General features: G+C 39.1%; 1 protein-coding gene across 1 annotated transcript in view; it reads right to left on the bottom strand.

Annotated features, from left to right (window-relative positions):
• LOC122795736 (BCL2/adenovirus E1B 19 kDa protein-interacting protein 3-like) overlaps positions 1-22,098 on the bottom strand; it is an 864,428-nt gene that overhangs the window by 121,819 nt on the left and 720,511 nt on the right. The gene's annotated exons all lie outside the window — the stretch shown is intronic.

Genomic DNA, 22,098 nt, shown 5'->3' with positions numbered 1-22,098 from the left:
GGGCACCCCCTGTGCTAATACATATGCTAATCTGGTTTTATCCTTTTGGGAAAGGAAATTTGTACTAACTGGTAATAGGTGGACCAAATATATAGCCACATACAAACATTTTGTGGATGATATTTTTATTCTGTGGAGGGGAGAAAAAGAACAATTAAATAATTTTAAGACATACATAGAATCCACCACTTCTTTTTTGAGGTTCACCATGGTCTGCTCCAATATGGAGATAGACTTCTTAGATGTCTTAATTAGACAAGAACAAGAAGGTTTTTCCTCCAGTTTACATCGGAAAGATTGTTGGAAGAACACCCTATTGAAATTTGATAGCATGCATCCGAGATACACCTTTCCCAACATTATAAAAGGACAAGTAAGTAGGATATCCAGATTATGCACAGATGATAAAAAATTTGAATCTGAAGTACAACAGTTGGAAGGGTTACTCCAAGAAAGAGGTTATAAGAGCAACTTGGTACAAAAGGTAGTTAAAGATAATAAGCCCCATAGGACAGATAGATTCTTCCCATGGTTAAAACATAATGAGACTAAGAGTAATAGTCCAATACATAGCAATAATGAGAGATAGAGACCCAAAATCATGTTTACCTATAGTAACAACATAAAAGGGGTATGTGATATAGTCAGAAAGAAGTGGAATATATTAATTGTAGATGATAAAGTTAAAATGATAGTAGGTGACCATCCTAGTTTTGGATATAGAAGAAATAAAAATCTCAAAGATATCTTGGGAAGAGAGAAAAACAATAAGAAAGAACCTTTCAAGACCAAAATAGGAAGTGTACCATGTGGGATATGCAAAGCCTGTAATTATATAAATCAAACAACTAGATGTGTACACCCAGTCACAGCTAGAAATATTGATTTCAAAGCAAGGGCAACATGTAGGACCAATGATATAGTTTATATAGCTGAATGTGAGCAATGTAACTGTTTCTATGTGGGAAAGACCAACAATATGTTCAAAGTCAGGATCCTACAACACTTGTCAGCAATAAGAAATGAAGACATACATAATGCTTTATATAGGCACATTGAGAAACACATAGATCATAGCTTTAAATTTAGGGCCATTGTGAATATAAAGATAGGAAATAGAGGAGGTGACATTAAAAATTTAACAGAGATGGAGGACGCCAGATGGATTATAGAGTTAATGGCACATAGAACACCAGGGCTTAATGATGTTGTTCCAATGAAGCCCGCCCTGAAAAATAGGCGGGTTTTTTACTAAACTTTGATTGGTGGATGTTCTTTTTAAATAGTAAGATACAACAGTTAGTAATTTATCTGATGAAGGGTCACACCCAAAAGCGTTCAGTTTGATACTCTTTGTTTGTACCAGGATTTTTATGTCATTTTATTTTGGACTTTTATTAAATGTTGGAAACATAGCAGTGTTCTGCAAAGTTTTTTTCTTGGATTCACTACATTGGCTTCATCAGCAGAACTTTGGTGAGATATAGATCATTTCTTGGGATTTGTTTGGACTTTTGTGTCGCTATCTCACATGCTATGGAAATGTTGAATGAAAATACCGTTCCGGTCTCTACAACTATATTGGGTGAGACGAGCAGTAATGTTTTGGATAAACATAAAGGGAGATTTATGTCTTCAGAAAACCCTTTGTTAAATATGGACTTCCTCATTTTGAATAACAAACAACTGAATGACTCTATTCCTGTGAATGTAGACCAGAATTTTGATACCCTGATAAGGGATTTAAGTTATAAAGTGGGCAGGCTACAACACCTGCAATGGCAGAAACATCATTTTGAAGCCTGCCTAAAGTACTGCATCGTACCAAGAGGTATGAGAGTTCTATGCATGCCAACACAGGGGGAGCGATATCCAGAACTGTTGGCAAAATGGCAAATGATTAATATAGACACTGGCTTTAAATACATGGAACTGTTAATAGAATTTTTTCAGCCGGAGATAGAAAGGCTGAAAAGTGAAATATCAACTCTACATACCAGGCTAGAGTTGGAATTTAAGGGGGAGAATTATGTTAATAGGCTGGAGCAGTTATATATTACTTTGTCTGAAAGTGATGAGAAATTAAAATCACAAAAAATGGGATAACTTAAGAGAGACCATGAAGATTTCTCTAGGGGTAACATCTTCGTTTGGCCCAGAGAACGAAATAAACAACAGGATCATAATTCCACCTTAAATTCACACAGAATACAACACTCTGAGATCATGACATCCATACGTGCAGACGGATATCCGGTTTCGATGCCAGGAGCGGAGTCCAGGGAGAAGAAGGACTACCAAGGAGACATGCGAAGTACCACAAATACGGTACCCACCATGAGATCTACTACAGGAGGTTACAACTTAGGCACGGAAGTGATTGCCTCGACTGAAACAGCTGTTTTGAGCGATATAGAAGAGGGACAGTTTGGCACAGTACAACAGGTTCCAATGGAAGGCAGCAAAAAGAATGACACTTCGATAATGGATAATGAATCCATACGTTTAGGAGCCAGACGAAAAGAAACAACAGGTCAACAGCGTTTTTTGGCGCAACTTCCAGCACCCATGAAGAAGAAAGGGGAATGGAAGCGCTCTTTGAGCGAAGGCAGAGGAAAAAAAGAAGGACAATGGAGTGACTGGTAACACTGTATCTAATATCGTTTATAATTTATCTAGTCATGAACTTTCAGATGATGAACTGTTTATTTTAAACAAAGGCTTTACTTATGTACCCAGTAATTAGAGTATCTATAGTGAGATTGTGATGGATTTAATGTTTTATTGTAGGAATGTAGCCTTAAAACAACTATATGGTACCAGCACTACAGACATCATAGGGCTTAAACAACCAAGTAGTTTTGTACCACCTTTTACGGGATCAATGCATATGTTTATAAAAAGCTGTGAGCAAGATTTGACACAATATTTACATAATGACAAGGTTAAGAAATATCACAATTTAACACAAACACAACGTATGGCTCTGACCGGACTTAGTAATAATGAGAATTTAACTATAAAACAAGCAGATAAAGGAGGAGCAATAGTGGTGCTAGACACTACATACTATCAAACTAAAGTAAGTAAAATGCTATCTGACATTAAAACATATGTACCAATCAATCCAGTATATGTAAAACAGGTGATAGATAGAGTGCATAATAAGTTAAAGCAACTTTTGGCAGAAAAAAGCATTAGTGAAGACTTGTTTCAGTTTTTATGGAAAGAAAGTGTTGTAACACCTATCTTTAAAGCATTGCCCAAAATACATAAATCTTTGGATGACCCACCACTCCGACCTATAGTGTCGGGTAGAGGATGGGTCACCGAACATATATCCATTTGGCTGGAATACATTTTGAGGCCATATGTTGACAGTATAGTTGAAATTCTAAAAGATACTGGACAGTTTCTCATGGCCATTGGAGAAATGGAACAGCAACATAAAAACAATAAAGAAGAGTATTTAATGGTGACATTGGATGTGCAAAACCTATTCACAGTCATAAACAATGACTATGGTATAAAAGCTATACATTCTTTGTTAAAAGAATTAGGTGTGGAGGATATAAAATTGAAACTCGTAGGGGAGATGCTTTCATTAGTTTTGGAAAATAATGTGTTCTTTGGCCAGCAACAAGCATATAGACAAGCACAGGGGGTAGCCATGGGCACCCCCTGTGCTAATACATATGCTAATCTGGTTTTATCCTTTTGGGAAAGGAAATTTGTACTTACTGGTAATAGGTGGACCAAATATATAGCCACATACAAACATTTTGTGGATGATATTTTTATTCTGTGGAGGGGAGAAAAAGAACAATTAAATAATTTTAAGACATACATAGAATCCACCACTTCTTTTTTGAGGTTCACCATGGTCTGCTCCAATATGGAGACAGACTTCTTAGATGTCTTAATTAGACAAGAACAAGAAGGTTTTTCCTCCAGTTTACATCGGAAAGATTGTTGGAAGAACACCCTATTGAAATTTGATAGCATGCATCCGAGATACACCTTTCCCAACATTATAAAAGGACAAGTAAGTAGGATATCCAGATTATGCACAGATGATAAAAAATTTGAATCTGAAGTACAACAGTTCATAGGTTCATAGGTTCATAGGTTCATACTAGGCTATCTGCCCTAGGGCATTTATAAGCCTAGCCCAGAGTATTGTGGCTTTCGCCATTCCTTTAGTTTGAAGGATACTATGACCATTATTTTGCTGTGCCTCTGTCAAGCAGTGACACTGAGGTTATCCCTGGGGTATACCTGCGATCTCCCATCCATTGGTCAAGATTTCTCTTGAACAAGGCCAGCGAGGTGCTCTGCCTCACATGTACCGGGATTTTGTTCCACAGCATAGGGAGTCTCTGGGTGATGAATCTGTCCCTCCAGCACGTCCTATTAATAGCCGTATTGAGGTTTAAGTCTCTTGCCCTTGTAGTTCTGATGGATTTAGATTTTTTGAGGTGAAGCATGTTCATTAATTCTGGGTTGGACATGGCCTTGTATGTCAGGCACAGGTCACCTCTGAGTAGACGGTAAGCGACTGAATAGAGCTGGAGTTCCTTCAGTCGGGCAGCATAAGACATATTTCTGAGCCCCTTTATCCTTTTGGTGAGGAACTTTTGGGGCCTTTCCAATTGCTGCAGGTGTCGGGTCAGATACATTCCGAATGGGGCATTGTACTCAATCATTGGTCTGATGAGTGATGAGTACAGGGGTCGATGACCTCTCTTGATCTAGATGTGAATCCCTTCATGATCAGGTGGGCAATGTAGAAGGTCTTCCTAACTACTTTGGCAGCGTGAGTGTCAAACGAAAGGTTACTGTCAACCTGGGTCCCCAGATCCCTGATAACCTCTTCTGTGCTTAGTGGATTGCCACCTATATGGTAACTAGGGGTAACCTTGTTTTTCCCGAAGGGTATGACTATGCATTTTTTGGCATTTAACTTTAGGCCATGGCTCTGGCACCAGTTATCCGTTTCTATGAGACCCTTCTGTAGGATGTCTGTGTCAGATGGGTTTTCAACTATGGTGCCCAGTTTGCAGTCATCTGCAAACTTTGTCAGCCATAATCCTCCTGTGTTTGCTTGTACTTCTGAAAAGTAGATGCCGAACAAAAGTGGGCCCAGGACTGAGCCTTGTGGGACACCACTTGTGACAGGCTTGGAGTCTGACATGGCGCCAGCAACTCTGACCCTGTGGGTTCTGTCACTTAGCCAGTTTGCAACCCATCTTGTGACGTATGGGTTTACATTTAAGCTGGTGAGTTTTTCAATGATACCCGAGTGGGGTATTGTGTCGAAAGCCTTTGCCAGGTCAAGGTAGGCTGTGTGGACTGCCTTGCCCTCGTCAATGGCCTTGGTGACTGTTTTGAAAAAGTCAACCAAGTTTAAAAGGCATGATCTGCCCTTGACAAAGCCAAACTGGGTTGGATCCAAAGTCTGCAAGTCCCCTATGTCTTTATTTATGAGTTCCATTATGATCCTCTCCATAGCTTTGCAGACCAGGCTTGTCAAGCTGATGGGACGGTAGTTTCCAGGGTCGGTGGAGGCACCTCCTTTGTGAAGTGGGACCACCGTTGCCGTACGCCACTCCTTGGGTACGTATCCTGAGGTGAGGCTAAGATTAAACAGCTGCCCTAACTGCGGGTTTAATTCCTCATTGAGTTCGTGGAGCACACAACCGGGGACACCGTCTGGTCCCATGGATGCTGTGTTTTTCGCCTTGGAGAGAGCAGTTCTCACCTGAGCATTTGAGATGTTTGGGGGACTACAATCCTCTGGTATAGATATCTCTCTTTTTGGGGGGGAGGGGGGGGGACATTTGCACTGAACCTGTCAGCCAGTATGTTGGCAATGTCTGTAGGTTCAGTGATTTTTACATCATTTTGGACTAATTCTGAGCATATCTGGGAGTTTCCTCCCAGGTTTCTAACATAGCTAAAAAGGTCTTATGATTGTCTTTTGAGTCCTTAGCGATTTTTCTCTCAAAATTTGCCTTGGATGCTTTTATGAGAGATCTCAGTTTTTTACTTATAATGATCAAGGGTGTCTTCCCTTTTACGGATTTTGCTCTATCTTGTAGTAGCTTCTTCCTTTTGTTGTAAAGCTTGTTTATGGCTGGGGTCCACCAGACTGGACGCTTGCCTTTGGTACAAAGAGTCTTTGTTTTGTTTGGGATTGCCTGATCCATGCAGTCCTGGAGGTGCTGGTAGAAGGCATCTGTAAGTGATTCAGCGGTTTGAGTAATGGTTTCCGCTGGCACGGGGGCCTTGAAGGAGACCACACCAGTCTTTAGAAGTGTAAAGTCGGCTTTTGAGAAGTTCTTCACTGTGGTCTTTTTTATCTGGGGTGGGGGCGGGATGTGGACTTCCAGTGAGATTAGTTTATGATCTGATCTCACCAATGAAGGGTATACTTCTGGTGTTGAACATTGTGACCCCATGTTTGTGATGATGAGATCTAGTATGTTTTCTCCTCTTGTGGGGATGGTGACTAGTTGTTCCATGGCATTTGAGTTTATGAACTCTAGGAACCTTTGGGCTAGAGTGTTGGGGCTTGAGTAGTGATCCCAGTCTATATTTGGATAGTTGAAATCACCCAGTATGATGGTGTTTGGAGATACATTTATCCCCTCCAGTGTTTTCAGGAAAGCTGTGTGAGGTTCCTGAGTTTGAGAGGGTGGCCTGTAACATGCTACAAACTGAAGAGCAGTCTTGCCTACGGTTAATTGCACCTGGATGGTTTCCGATGCATCGTGCGTTGCCACCAACCTTGAGGTGAGGGTGTCCTTGATGAATATGGACACCCCCCCCTCCTTTCTTGGTGTTGCCCGGATTTTGGGGCCGGAACGCATGATATGAGGTAAAACCTGATAGTGCCGGGGTGCTCTCAGGAGCCTTGAACCAGGTTTCAGTCACAGCACAGACATCGATGTTCTCCATACTGAGAAGGGCTTCGAGTGCATGCATCTTGAGGTTGAGACTTCTGGCATTGAGCAGCATTACCCTTAGTTTTTTTTCCTTTTTTGTGTGGTAGGTTTAGAATTTGAGCCTTGCCTAAAAAAGGCACAATGGGGGTGGCAAGAGCCTTTGCCAAAATCCGGAAGCCCAGGGGTGACAGGTGCAAGCCGTCCCTTGCGAAGCAGTGTGGCTTGTCCAGCATGTCCTCCCAGGCAGACAGACATTGGATCCCATTTGAATGACACCATAGTTTAAGCCAATTATTAAAGCTGATCATCTTGTCTCCGTATTGTGGCATCATTCTTGGTGAAGGCAGGATACTGCTCAAAGTCAGGGTCATACCTGCCTGGGCTACATAATCAGAGAGTTCCTCTATGTCTCTTTTCATGTAGTCCAGGGAGGTACATCTCAGGTCGTTCACACCAGCATGGACAATGACTGAGTCATACTTGTACCTGCAGTTGAGTGACCTGAGTGCTTGCGTTATGTGGCGGATTCTAGCGCCCGGTAGGCAGCTTACTGTGACCTTCTCCTTACTCAATCTGGTGAGCGGGACGTCAGTGTGTCTGACTACGGAGTCACCTATGACGAGTGTGTCTGGCATTGTGTTTGGCCTTAAGGGCTGTGACTGTTTGGCACACTGACTCTGTGGTCTATGTGTTGCATGTGCTGTGCCCTGTGGAGGCAGTTGTTTGGGTGTCTGCTTTGGTGGCCTCTGCTGTTTTGGTAGATTTTTGATCAGAGCTTCCGAGTATGTCTTTGTGTGTTTATGTGTATGATTTGAAGTTGTGATAGTGCTATGTGTGGTTACCTTCTCCTCCTGTCTGGTCTTGCCAGTCCTATGTTGAGAGAGCTCAGCCTCCAGTTTGGCTATATATTTGCATCTCTCGCATGTATATGTGTTTTGTGGGAGAAGGAGAGGGTTGTCTGTGTACATGAGGCAATTGTAACATTGCCTCAATAATCCCAGATTCACCAGCTGAGCAGGAGAGGACACTAGCAACTGATCCCTCGCCATGCTAGAAGGAATAGACAAAAACTTTATGTAGATGAGTTTGAAAAAGACTTCGGGGGATGTAGTGTTTTTAGGCCGGTGGGGTACTATGTATAATAAAAAGTGCTATATCAGAGTAAAAAGTACTTTAGGAGCAAGTGCTGAGCTGTACAGATAGAGAATAGTCTACTTAGGAATCAAGTAGAGCTGAACTTTTTAGTTAGAGAATAGGCTGGTTAGATTAGCAGTACAGTTCAAGAAGAGCTGTTCTAAGGGAAAAAATGAAGAGTGGACTTTAGGTAGCCCGAATAGTTTAACCTTGATTAACCGCCACTGCTCTTGTGTGCTCCTGTGGCAACTCCGCGCTAAATCGTGCTAAAGCTCGCTAAAGCATGCTTTATAGCAGGGGGCTGGAAAAGGCAGGAAATTACCCAAAATGGCCAATGAAATACAAGTTACTGTCTTAAACCACTCCTCTGAGGACAGACAGGCAGCTCAGTACTCCCCACTCTCACTGGTGAGTAAAGAAACTTCCCCCTGACCAAACAAGGAAAATGGAGAAGTATAGGAACCAAGACAAAGCCCAGGGATCAGCAAAATCTGATCACTGGAACAAACTATTCAGGAAAGTGTGGAAAACAAGAATATTTTTTTGTTTTTTTTTCAAGTTTTTTACACAGATAGGACAGAAAACACAGTAAATGCTTGATTTTCGATTAAATGCTATCAAAAGCTAGTACACTTGAGTGTATTAGCCTGTAGTTTAACTTTTAAGCAAACTTAAACTAGAAAGTGCAACAAACAATTCAAGCTTATAAAAACAGGAAAAACAGGTAATAACTCTATAAAATAGGCAGAAACAGTCGTCAAAAGGCACAAAAGGTCGAAAATGCAGAAAAAATACTTAGAATCTGGAAAGTTTGTCTTTTCTGGTCTCTGCTGCTCTAGGAACTCTGCTGGATACCACGAGGAGCTGTGCTGAGTTCTCTATAGCCAGAAAAGCCCGCCAAAGCGTGCTTTATAGCAGGGGGCTGGAAAAGGCAGGAAATGACCCAAAATGGCCAATGAACTACAAGTTACTGTCGTAAACCACTCCTCTGAGGACAAACAGGCAGCTCAGTATTCCCCACTCTCACTGGTGAGTAAAGAAACTTCCCCCTGACCAAACAAGGAAAATGGAGAAGTACAGGAACCAAGACAAAGCCCAGGGATCAGCAAAATCTGATCACTGGAACAAACTATTCAGGAAAGTGTGGAAAAGAAGAATTTTTTTTGTTTTTTTTTCAAGTTTTTTACACAGATAGGACAGAAAACACAGTAAATGCTTTGATTTTCGATTAAATGCTATCAAAAGCTAGTACACTTGAGTGTATTAGCCTGTAGTTTAACTTTTAAGCAAACTTAAACTAGAAAGTACAACAAACAATTCAAGCTTATAAAAACAGGAAAAACAGGTAATAACTCTATAAAATAGGCAGAAACAGTCGTCGAAAGGCACAAAAGGTCGAAAATGCAGAAAAAAATACTTAGAATCTGGAAAGTTTGTCTTTTCTGGTCTCTGCTGCTCTAGGAACTCTGCTGGATACCACTAGGAGCTGTGCTGAGTTCTCTACTCCAAGAAAGAGGTTATAAGAGCAACTTGGTACAAAAGGTAGTTAAAGATAATAAGCCCCATAGGACAGATAGATTCTTCCCATGGTTAAAACATAATGAGACTAAGAGTAATACTCCAATACAGAGCAATAATGAGAGATAGAGACCCAAAATCACGTTTACCTATAGTAACAACATAAAAGGGGTATGTGATATAGTCAGAAAGAACTGGAATATATTAATTGTAGATGATAAAGTTAAAACGATAGTAGGTGACCATCCTAGTTTTGGATATAGAAGAAATAAAAATCTCAAAGATATCTTGGGAAGAGAGAAAAACAATAAGAAAGAACCTTTCAAGACCAAAATAGGAAGTGTACCATGTGGGATATGCAAAGCCTGTAATTATATAAATCAAACAACTAGATGTGTACACCCAGTCACAGCTAGAAATATTGATTTCAAAGCAAGGGCAACATGTAGGACCAAGGATATAGTTTATATAGCTGAATGTGAACAATGTAACTGTTTCTATGTGGGAAAGACCAACAATATGTTCAAAGTCAGGATCCTACAACACTTGTCAGCAATAAGAAATGAAGACATACATAATGCTTTATATAGGCACATTGAGAAACACATAGATCATAGCTTTAAATTTAGGGCCATTGTGAATATAAAGATAGGGAATAGAGGAGGTGACATTAAAAATTTAACAGAGATGGAGGAAGCCAGATGGATTATAGAGTTAATGGCACATAGAACACCAGGGCTTAATGATGTTGTTCCAATGAAGCCCGCCCTGAAAAATAGGCGGGTTTTTTACTAAACTTTGATTGGTGGATGTTCTTTTTAAATAGTAAGATACAACAGCTAGTAATTTATCTGATGAAGGGTCACACCCGAAAGCGCTCAGTTTGATACTCTGTTTGTACCAGGATTTTTATGTCATTTTATTTTGGACTTTTATTAAATGTTGGAAACATAGCAGTGTTCTGCGAAGTTTTTTTCTTTGATAGTAGATATTATGTGGACTGACATATAACCCTACTAAACAGTTTCAAAAACAAATAGATGATTTTTTATCATTGGCTGTTGAAGAAGGAATTATCACTGACGATGTCAAAAAACAACTCACTATTCTTGAGCCTAATAATCAATACGTGTACTTTCTACCTAAAATACATAAGAACTTGTACAACCCTCCTGGCCGGCCAATTGTGCCCGGTAGAGGTTCTATGACCGAACCCCTCTCCCAGTATCTAAGTATTTAAAACCTTTGCTAAAATGGGTGAGATCCCATTTGAAGGATACAACTGAATTCTTGCAGGTTATATCTGAGATGCAGATAGAGGATGAATGGATACTCTGTACCCTGGATGTCACAGCCCTTTATGCAAATATTCCTCATTGGGCTGGCATCCAGGCATTGGAATATTGGCTATATTGGTCAGAATTGTATCCACCTGGTTTCAATACACTGCTTTTGTGCCGGATTGAGCATGTATTAATGAAGAATGTCTTTTTCTATCACAACATTTGCTATCTACAAATCAAGGGTACAGCTATGGGAGTGCCATTTTCTCCTATATATGCAAATATATTTATGGCATATACAGAGGAGCAGATTATATATGATTGTTCCCATAACCTGCACCTTGATCAAATGGATATTTGGAAAAGATATTTGGATGATTGCTGGATGGTATGGAGATCGGATGAGGAACATCTGATGGAGTTTGTGGAATACTTAAATGAAAACAAATGGAGAATTGAATTTACGGTAAACTAACATAAAAACAATATCACTTTTTTGAATGTAATGCTAAGTAGGGCTTCAGATAACACTCTGACAATGAAAGTCTACTGTAAATTCCCAGAATATAATTCCATTCTCCTTGCCTCCAGCTTTCACCCCCCCCCCCATATATGTGGAAATATTCCTAATCACAACATATGAGGGTGAAACGAATATGCTCACAGGATGATACCTATAAGCATTACAGGGATGACTTGGCCAAGAGATTCAGGGAGAGGGGTTATAAACCAGGACACATTATGCAGGCCAGGAATGCTGTTAATAGTATGGACAGGACAGCACTTTTACAATATCATGATAAACAAGGTAGAAGTACTGGTTATCCTAAGATTAGTGACTACTTATGGAAGAAATGTTGAGGCACTTATTGAAAGTGTACAATCCAATTGGAACATCCTTAAGGCAGATAACAGGCTCTCAGAATTATTAGGAGTAAATTGCTTATTTTCCTTTAGGAATGGCAGGAACTTGGCATCCCTTTTTAACCATTATAAACAAGGAAGATATCATCCTAAGGTGAAACTGCAGAGTACTGTTCAGGGACAAATTGCTATAGGATGTTTTCCATGTGGACACTTTACGCACTGTAGTAGATTATTAAAAACCAACAGCTTCACTAGTAAAAACACAAGTATAGTTTATGACATTTCCTTCTTCGCGAACTGTAGTTCAGATTGGGTTATATATTTGGCCAATTGTCGGTGCTCAGCTTTCTATGCGGGCCAAACGTCTAGATCACTTAAATACAGAATCTCAGAACATATCAGTGAAATTAAAAGCAAGAAACATACAAATGCTCGATATAAACACAATGAAGTCCACCAAACTGCCTCCTTTCATTTTATAATTATTGATAAAATTTTGGGTATGAAACATAATAAATCTGGATGGCATGAGTTATTGAAGGCCAAAGAGAGAAAATGGATTATTAAACTGGGAGGGCTTTTTGCCCCAGGACTAAATGAACACCTGTAATTGGTTTACTGGCTAGTGACACAGTATATAAATGTGTGCTTTTTTATAGTATCTTTACACTGATGATGACTTAGTGAATTTTGAACCAAAACCGGTTTGTATTTCTGTATACTGTGTCTTGACTCAAGTGTATTAATATATACTTTTATGGCTTCCACTATCTGCTAGTTATTGTTTTGGTTTATGCTGGTATTTTGGGACTGTGCAGATGCCTTACTTGCAGGAATCCATTTTGGACTAACGAATATAAAATTGTCAAAGATTCCAAAGACAACCACAAGGCATTCTATAGCTATGTCAAGAATCTAAATGGCAATGTTCAGATCTGCTCTGAGCTACAACAGAATGGCATTAAATATACTGATCCCAAGGATATTGCCAATATCTTGGCAGATCGATTCAGTGCCAACTTCACCCCCATCTCACCCCCTAAAGGGCCCATCACAATACCAAAAGATTGCCAAATTCCGGTAATACCAGCCACACAGGTAAAAAACACACTATCCAGAGCTAAGAATACAGCATCCATGGGACCAGACGACATCCCAGGCTGTGTACTACATGAACTACAAAATGAACTGGCACCTCACCTAAGTGTCATGTTTAATCATAGACTCACCTCAGGCTTTGTACCCAGTGAGTGGCACACAGCTACAGTTTTGCCACTCCACAGGGGGGGATCCACCTTGGATCCTGGGAACTACACCCCATCAGTCTGACAAGCCTGATCTGCAAGACCATGGAACGCATTATCATGCAACTTATAAACAAAGACATTGGCAACCTTCAAACACAGAACCCCACCCAGTTTGGGTTCATGAAGGGCTGATCTCATCTCCTGAACCTGACTTGACTTCTTCAAATCAGTCTCCAAAGCTGTGGATGAGTGTAAGGTGGTCCACACAGCCTATTCGGTCCTCGCCAAGGCCTTCAACACCATCCCCCACTCTGGAATCATAGATAAACCTACTAAGCTGGGCATTAATCCCTACGTCACTCAATGGGTTGTCAACTGGCTTACTGACAGAACCCGCACTGTAAAAGTAGCCGACTTTAAATCTAGCTCCAGACAAGTGACAAGTGGAGTACCTCACGGTTCAGTCCTGGGACCGCTTTTGTTTGGCATCTACTTCTCTGAAGTACAGGACAACACTAAGAGACTATGGCTAACAAAGTTCGCAGATGACTGCAAACTGGGAGCCATTATTGAATCCCCAAATGATGTGGATATTCTACAAAAGGGCTTTACAGAAACAGATGCTTGGTGCCAGAGCCATGGGCTCAAGCTCAATGCCAGGAAACGTATGATTATCCACTCTGGGAAAAAACATGTACCCATGAATTACCACATAGGTGGCAGTATACAAAATACAGAAAGTGTGGTAAGAGACTTAGTGACACAGGTGGACAGTGGTCTCACCTTCGATAACCACATCACCACAACAGTCAGGAAATCCTTTTATGTGGCACACCTCATCACTGAGGGCTTTTCATCCAGAAAAAAGGAGGTCATTGTCCCACTGTACTCATCCCTCATTAGACCCATTATAGAATACAACACTCCGTTTGGTATGTACCTCTCGAGACATCTGCAACAACTGGATAGGCTGCAGAAATACCTCACTAAAAGAATCACAGGACTAAAGCAGATGCCCTATGCTGACCATCTAAAAAGCTCCAGCTATACTCTGTCGCATATCATCTACTCAGAGGAGATCTCTGCTTAACATACAAGGCCATGTCACACCCAGAGCTGTTGGACATGCTCCACTTAAAGAAATCCCAATCCCTCAGAGCCATATGCTCCAGGGATCTAAACCTTGTCATCACAATGAACAAAACATGCTAGAGGGATGGGTTCTTGACTCAGAGAATCCCCATACTCTGGAATAGACTGCCCATACATGTCAAGCAGAGCGCCTCTTTGGCCCTCTTCAAAAGGAACCCTGACGATTGGATGGGAGACAGGAAATTCACCTTGGAGATCACGTCAGTTGCCCTGCTAGACAGGGGTCCAGGGAAGTAAATATTGTGGGAAGAAACAGCCAAGGAATTGTTATGGCTAGGCTTGTATAGGCCCTAGGGCCGATAGCCCAGTACCGACCTAAGAACCTATGAACCTATGAATAAATGATAATCATAGACAGCTCAGTATAAAGAAATTTTGAGATGAATTTGATAAGCCTTCTTTGTAAAGTAAGATACAACCAAAGGGGAAGGGAGTCTAATTAGCTGTCACCAGCAGACTAGCTATAGCCCAACATGCATTTAGGAAAGGGTTAGGTACTACAACAAGTTAACAGTACTTTGGGGATTTTGCATCCACAATCCAGGACCTTAGACGATGAACCACAGGACTGATGCAGTCTGTACTAATTTAAAGTACTTGACTATATCAAACTTGCTTGGAAACTGGGAGTTGTGGGGCTAGACCCTTGGTTGATCACCTAGCTTAGAGCTTGGCAATCAGGTAGGATTTGGGGATCATATCTGTTTGGGAGAAAATGCACACTAGAAGTTGTTATATTCAATGGAGCCAGTCTTAACCTGTTGCTGCTTGCGCTGGACATGAGAGACTCGGTGCTGCCAAATACTACTGTAATATGCAAATATACAGATGATCTGAAAATGTCTAAAATAATAACTTAGCAAAGTGACCAACAGACTATGCAACACAGGTTCATTGGTAAATACTAGGCTAGCTGCCTGAAAACCTATCCCACTTGGTTATAGATTGGCCTGATCCATCCCATGGCCAATAATTATATATTACCACTAATGAGAATGACTGGGATCATACCACGATAATTTGAGGGATCTATGCATGTTTTTGTTATGCTCCTGGCTCCAGGCAGGCTATAGAAAACCAAAATATCAGTAAATCAGAATGCATGTCTTTTGGACTATAAAAGCATACAATTTATAAGACAAACAAATTACCTTTACTATAGTATAATCCTGTCAAGATTAGTGCAGCCTTGTAAGCAAGATTTGATTTAATATATGAATTGACTAGATTTACTTGCAGATTACCAGATTATCATGTCTAATGTTGGGAGTCAGTACGGAACGGTTAATCTTCTATGATGATACCTCTATTTGCAAGTTATTTGACTGATTCCTCTATTTTCTGCACAGTGCTTGTCACTAAATAAAACATATCCAGTTAATCCAATGGAAAGTATTCAGTAGCACTGAACTAAAACCGTGCTTGGCTACTAAACACCAGACTACAAGACAGCATTAAAGACAGTACACCTGTACTCACTTTCTTACTAGGGAAGAAGGGATGAGTTACTGTTAGTACCTCTGACTTTAAATGATGTAGCTTTGCCCAGTACTCTTGATGTGACTCTTGGTTAAACAAGACTCAGTTTATATGGTTCCAATTGGAGCCTTGTCAGGGGCCCACAAATAACTGTCTGGGTATATCCATCTATATCTCTCCACTGGGCACAATTTCACAGAACAGATATTTGCCTCATATTTTTCATCTGTTCCTCATAAAATGTTGTTTTTCTGGCAAATCATTAAGGACTGAAGTCAGTAACTACTGACAGGCATTTGAGTTTCAGACTTCATATCCTCCAGAAAAATATACGCTAATTCAAAGCCTATTACTCTAGCAACTTTTTTACTTTGTAATATGTACCTGATTTTGGCCCTTGTCTCTCTCCTCCCCATATCACTTTTGACTTTGTCAGAAATCTTACTCTGAGAAGTTGAGAGGTAATGTGTTGATTGATTCTCTGAATAACTGGTTCAGCTGTAGAGTGTGTACAACTAGAGTATGTACTCCATCAATAGCTTAGTGAGAAGGCCAGTTGACTATTTTTTTTTTTTTTTTGGCAAAATAAAGTTTATGATTTGGTGCTCACTCAGGCAGTGTTTTTGTTAAATGTTTAACTTTCTGTCCTGAAACATAATATAAGAAGTCTGTATTCGAAAAATAAATTTACATGTTTTTGCCTTATTTAAAAACATATTTCTGCAAAGATTTGACAAACTCAAAACAATTACACACTCTAACATACAAACATAATTTACAATTAACTTTTAACCCATGAATAAGAATATTGTTCCCATCACCAAACAATGTCCCACCTGAAAGAGGAAGGGTTCTTATTCAGTATTTAGTTATGCAGGTTAAGTCTAATGCTTAAACCAGGTCTACCTTCTAATTACGCCACTAACTACTAATACAAGAGAAAAGCAAAGTGCATTATATTCACATTCGCTATATACAGATAAGTTAATAGCAATATTCAATACTTCATGGCTTTACCTCCAATGCACTGATAACAAGTTGCCAAATATGGAAACAGTTTACTAAATGCCATCCATCCTTTTGATAATTCAGCATAAATATTTAAATATATTTTATATTTAAAGATTCAAGCTATAGCTGGTATAGAGTTAAAAGAACAAACTCTTTTTACCCACACTTATATGATTACTATTAATTTCACATATATTTCTAAATATAAATACTGTTCATAGGTTCATAGGTTAGTACTAGACTAACTGCCCTTGCGAGCCATTTTAAGCCTAGCCAATTATCCCTTTGGAGACTTAAACCCTGCACCTTGTGTTTGTAAGACAAACACCATAACCATTAGGCCACCCTCCCAACCCGAATCCAGAGCAACATCAGCAGAAAATGTAAGGGAAACAAAGAAATGTCTCACAGCATATTTACTTGAACAAAGGTCTTCATATTCATATTAAACTTAGTTTAGAAAGAAACAGCTATAGACAGTTTATCCTCAACACCTAGATTAGAATCAGAACAGCATTTTAACTGGGCACAAAGCAGCTGCCTTAGCGGACATTTTAACATATCTATAGTCAGCACTGAAGCACGGGGTCTGAGCTTTGAAAAAAATATGAAGAACATTGATGCATTTAAGAAGTCTATGAAAAATTTAAAATAATTTCAGTAGGCTCCTCTTTTTAATAAAATTGGGAGAGTGGAAAGTTTCTTCATTTCAAAGAGCTGTTTTGAGAAATATGGCTTCAGATAAGCAGTTCAGCATCATTCCAACTTGGACCTTCATTTAACTTAATTTAAAAGCAAATGGTATTAATTCCAAGGATAACGCAAAGTAAGCTAGTAATACATCTACTACCAAATAAATAAATAAAAAACTAGAGGATAATCTCTTCAGAAAATGTCTGAATGTTTGTACCCTCCAATTAAAAGAACTGGTTAGTTCCTCCCGTTGCTGGGCTATTACTCATCACAAGCATGAATGAAAACTCAACCATTCAGTCAGGAAGGCAATATATTATGATAGAAAACTCAAAAGCCACAGTCTGGTACAGAGGGATAAAGACCTTACTGTGCCCCAAATGAACCGTACTTAATTAGCACTTGAGGGTCTCCCGGGGGAGGATGGGAGTGAATTGCCAATGCCAGATTACCCATTCTGGGGAGTGGGAAGCAGCCTAGGCTCATTGCAACAAAATAGCATTACAGCCTGGTGAGCTCTGTGTTGCATAAGCAGTCTCATATTTATGCAGTACAGACTTTATGTACCTTAAGACTATGCTGAACCATAGCCTTATCCTTACTACATATATAGAGAAAACTATAAAGCAGCTAATACAAGAATATCCTTGTTAGAAGATTATAGAAGAGGGAACAGATCAATGAAAATATTAAGAAAGATAGATGTGATAAAAGCAATGTGTGGTATTAAAACAGATCAGGATCTATTATGCACATGGAGATAACAAACTAAAAATTACAAAACAGGCAGAAAGACTTAGAAGATACGAAGATAAATATAAGGGAAAAATACAAAATAAACAAATTATTGATGACCCAAAAATGTTTTATAGAGAACTGGGAAATAAGGTAAAAGGAATAGATAGACTGCCAAAAAAGAGGAAGTAGATACATCTTAGAGAAGTATCTATGAAGATCCTGTGGAACATAACAAAGATGCTAAATGGATAGAAGAAGTAAAAGAGAGAATAAGAAGTTTAAAAGTACAGGATATTAAATGAGATGAAATAACAGCTAGAGAGATTGAAATAAAGTTGAGAAAAGCCTCTAACTGGAAAACCCCAGGCCTAGATGCAGTACCTAACCTATGGCTTAAAGTATTAACTTCTTTAGATAATGATTTAGCCATGAGTAAGAACTATTTAAATATGCACCCCGAACACACACCACACTGGTTAACAACAGGAAAAACAATGCTCTTACTTAAGAGTTAACCTGCAAGCTACCCTAAAAATTATAGACCAATAACTTGTCTTCCGACAACATACAAACTATACATGGGAATTGATGCCGACAGAGTTTATAGTCATTTAGAAGAAAACTCAATTATGGCAGTAGAACAAAAGGGCAATAAAAGAAAGCCATATGGAACAAAGGACCATTTGTTGTTAAACAAAGTTATAGTGGAGAATTGTAAGAAGGGGAAGAACCTAAGTATGGCATGGATTGACTACAAAAAAGCATTTGATAGTATCTCACATTCATGGATAAAAGAGTGCTTAAAAATGTATAAGATACACCCTACAATGATTGATTACATTACAGTAACCATGAAACAGTGGCAGACCACTTTGCAATTAAGCCATGATAAAGGACAGATTATTATCCCAGGGATAAAAATTCAAAGGAGGATATTCAGGGTGACTCTCTGTCACCTTTGTTATTCTGCCTTGCCATTAACCCATTAACCTGCTTACTTAAGAGCATAGGCCATGGCTACAATTTGGCTTCTGGAAAACAACAAGATCTAATGACTTCTCATCTTCTCTTTGTTGATGATTTAAAAGTGTATAGCTCATCAGATGAGGAACTGAAAGCACAGCTGCAGGCTGTCAAAACTTTTCAGATGATATTGGTCATTCATTGGGTCTTGATAAATAAAAAAAACCTTTAAAAAAAAAAAAAAATGCAGCACCAGGAAACAAAAACAATTTGGGACAATATAAAAAAATAAAACTTTGCAAAGAGTGGGTGTATAAATACTCAGGAATTGATGAAGGATCAGCAATAAAACAAGAACAAATGCAAATAAGGCTTAGTAAGGAGTACTTTACAAGACTTAAATTAATCCTGAAAACAGCATTGACACCTAGGAACAAGATCCAAGCTATAAATCAATTTGCTCTTCCTGTCCTAACTTATAGTTTTGGAGTGATTGACTGGTCCCAAAAAGTGTTGGATAGATTGGATATCAAAACAAGAAGGATGCTTCATGCTCACCAAATGATTTATAAAAATCAGTGTATACCAAGATTATATAGCCCCCGTTCTGAAGGAGGGATGGGCCTCCTTGAAATTGATTACATGTATAGATCTGCAATTGTGGGACTCCACACATATCTACTGACCTCACAAGATCCAAATGTGGTGAAAGTTTTGAAACATGAGGAGAATAAATCGAAGATGACATCTCTGCTTAATTTGGCAGAAGCATATCAACGTCAAGCAGGAATGGAAATCAAACCACAAGTGGATAAAAACCAGGCAGCAACTGAATATGCTAAAAAAGAAAAGAAATAATATAAGGTGAAGGATCAGATGAGAAGGCAAGAAATGTGGAAAAAACATAAATATAGTTGCAAGTATAAAAAACTTCTGGAAGAGCCTCATGTTGATCAAGAACGAATGCAGGAATGGTTAAGGAGAGGTGAATTTACATCAAGAAATGAAAGGTTAATATTGGCAGCCAAAGATAGTGGGCTGCATACACACTGGTTTACTAAATCCACTGAACATGTGGGAGAAACAGACATATGTAGGCTTTGTGGAACCGAGTTGGAAACAGTTACACATGTTATTGCTGGTTGCGATGGTCTAATGGCAGAGGGACTGTATACTGAAAGGCATAATAATGTGGCGACAGTCCAAAAAATAGATGCTAGAAAACCGGATATAGTGGTCCAAGAAAAGAAGACAAAAGTAGCATTGATCATTGAAATTGCCACACCTAGTGACTACAGTGTCTTGCGTACAGAGAGACACAAAGTCATAAAATACCTTGATCTGCAGGCAGAAACGAGAGCCATGTGGATGAAAGATACCCAGACAGTTACAATAGTAGTAAGAGCAACTGGTCTTATAAAAAAGAATTTACAATCATATTTAGATATGTTATCAATTCATGTAACACGGTATGAATTGCAGAAGGAGTCATTGCTGGGCACATTGCGGGTACTGCGAAGAGCACTTTTGGCTAACATCAATGAGTGAAATAATACTAATTTCATGAACTTTAGTCGTACTCTGACTTAAGAATGGGGTCCATTCCCGTTATGGTATTAGAAACCCAAAAGACTTGGAGAAATCAAAAAAGAGAGAAACTATATATTATCTACATAATTTAAAAATATAAACAGGAAGCTGAAAGCACTTATAAGGTAAATGACTGTCCCTTCCCTACTTATCCTCATAATGAACCCTATGGTTTCTTCTTCAAAAAGGGCAAATACTAGCCATGGTAAAGCTCCTATATTTAAATGCATTCACAACCCTTTATGAATGGTTTATCAGATTTGTGATAGGAGCTGAAAGGTGACACCATCGTTGCATTTTATTATCAACCATGAAGTGGGCTGAACTTCAACAGACCAATTCTAAATCCAGCTCTCTGAAACCCCCAAATCAGACACAATAAACATTGGTTAGTTTGCTAAGTTACTGTCTTCCTCAGTGATCATACATCTTCTGAAATATAGATGTTTGCCACATCTAAGATCCAGAAAGCATCTGGTGATACAGCTGAAATACCAAATGCCAGTCTCAAATCAACTTTATTCTGATGATATGGCCTTCACTGCTTCATCTTCCAGCTGCTCCACATAAGTAGCTTTCAAGCCAAGCTTAAAAATAAATTATTAAAAAAGTGTATTTGCAGTCTTTACAATTATACTGATGACTTGTTATCATGACAACTTGCTACTGTCATACACTAATCTGGTCTGGTTTAATACGTGATCTGTTTCTTCCTCCAGATTCAAATCCATCCCCTGACGTGTCATTCATTCACTATATTATAAAATCATTTCTCTGTATGCTAAACAGAATCCAACTGTAACTTTTGCAAGCAGTGCTGACTACTGTAAAAGCTGCTAAACTGGTTATACTATTTTTATTTGTTAAGTAGACACAAGTGTCCCTTGGCAGAGAGGGGACAGTCAGGAGTACTGCCTGGGTAAGTGACTTATCTAAGTTGTATAATAGGCCGGTGGGAGGTGCAAGGACTCAGACATGATACATTTGACTATGGGGAATAGCTCATTAACAGCTTAGAATCTTAATCCTCTGTGCTAACTGCTAGACTATCTTGAGTTTTATAAATTGTTTATTACATTACATTTACCACTTATTATATGCTAAACATAATCTTTGCCTCAGTAGCCTCTTCATAGCAATGCATACAGGATATTACTGCAACTGGTTTGTACTAAATCTGCTTTTGCTATGGATTCTGTCCTAAAATCTAGTAATGCATAGTTTTGAGTCTTACCTACAAAAAGATAATTGGATCAGTTTGGCCACCCAAAGAAACTATAATTCATTAATGAATTTGTAAAGAAATAAACAAAGCACATAGCTATTAACAGTTATATGTTCCATGATTTTTACAAGAAGAGATGAGAAAGCATATCAGCAGCCTTCTTTAGGTTTATAACTACTGCTTTAGGGAGTAAATAGTTACTTATATTAGGAGGCTACAAGGTTAGTTGTGGCCTGTTCCAAAGTTTCTTT

The sequence above is a fragment of the Protopterus annectens genome, chromosome 2.part2 (assembly GCF_019279795.1).
Source record: "Protopterus annectens isolate FY-2018-M chromosome 2.part2, PAN1.0, whole genome shotgun sequence".
Taxonomy (NCBI): Eukaryota; Metazoa; Chordata; order Ceratodontiformes; family Protopteridae; genus Protopterus; species Protopterus annectens.
This window is presented reverse-complemented; position numbering and strand designations above follow the sequence as displayed.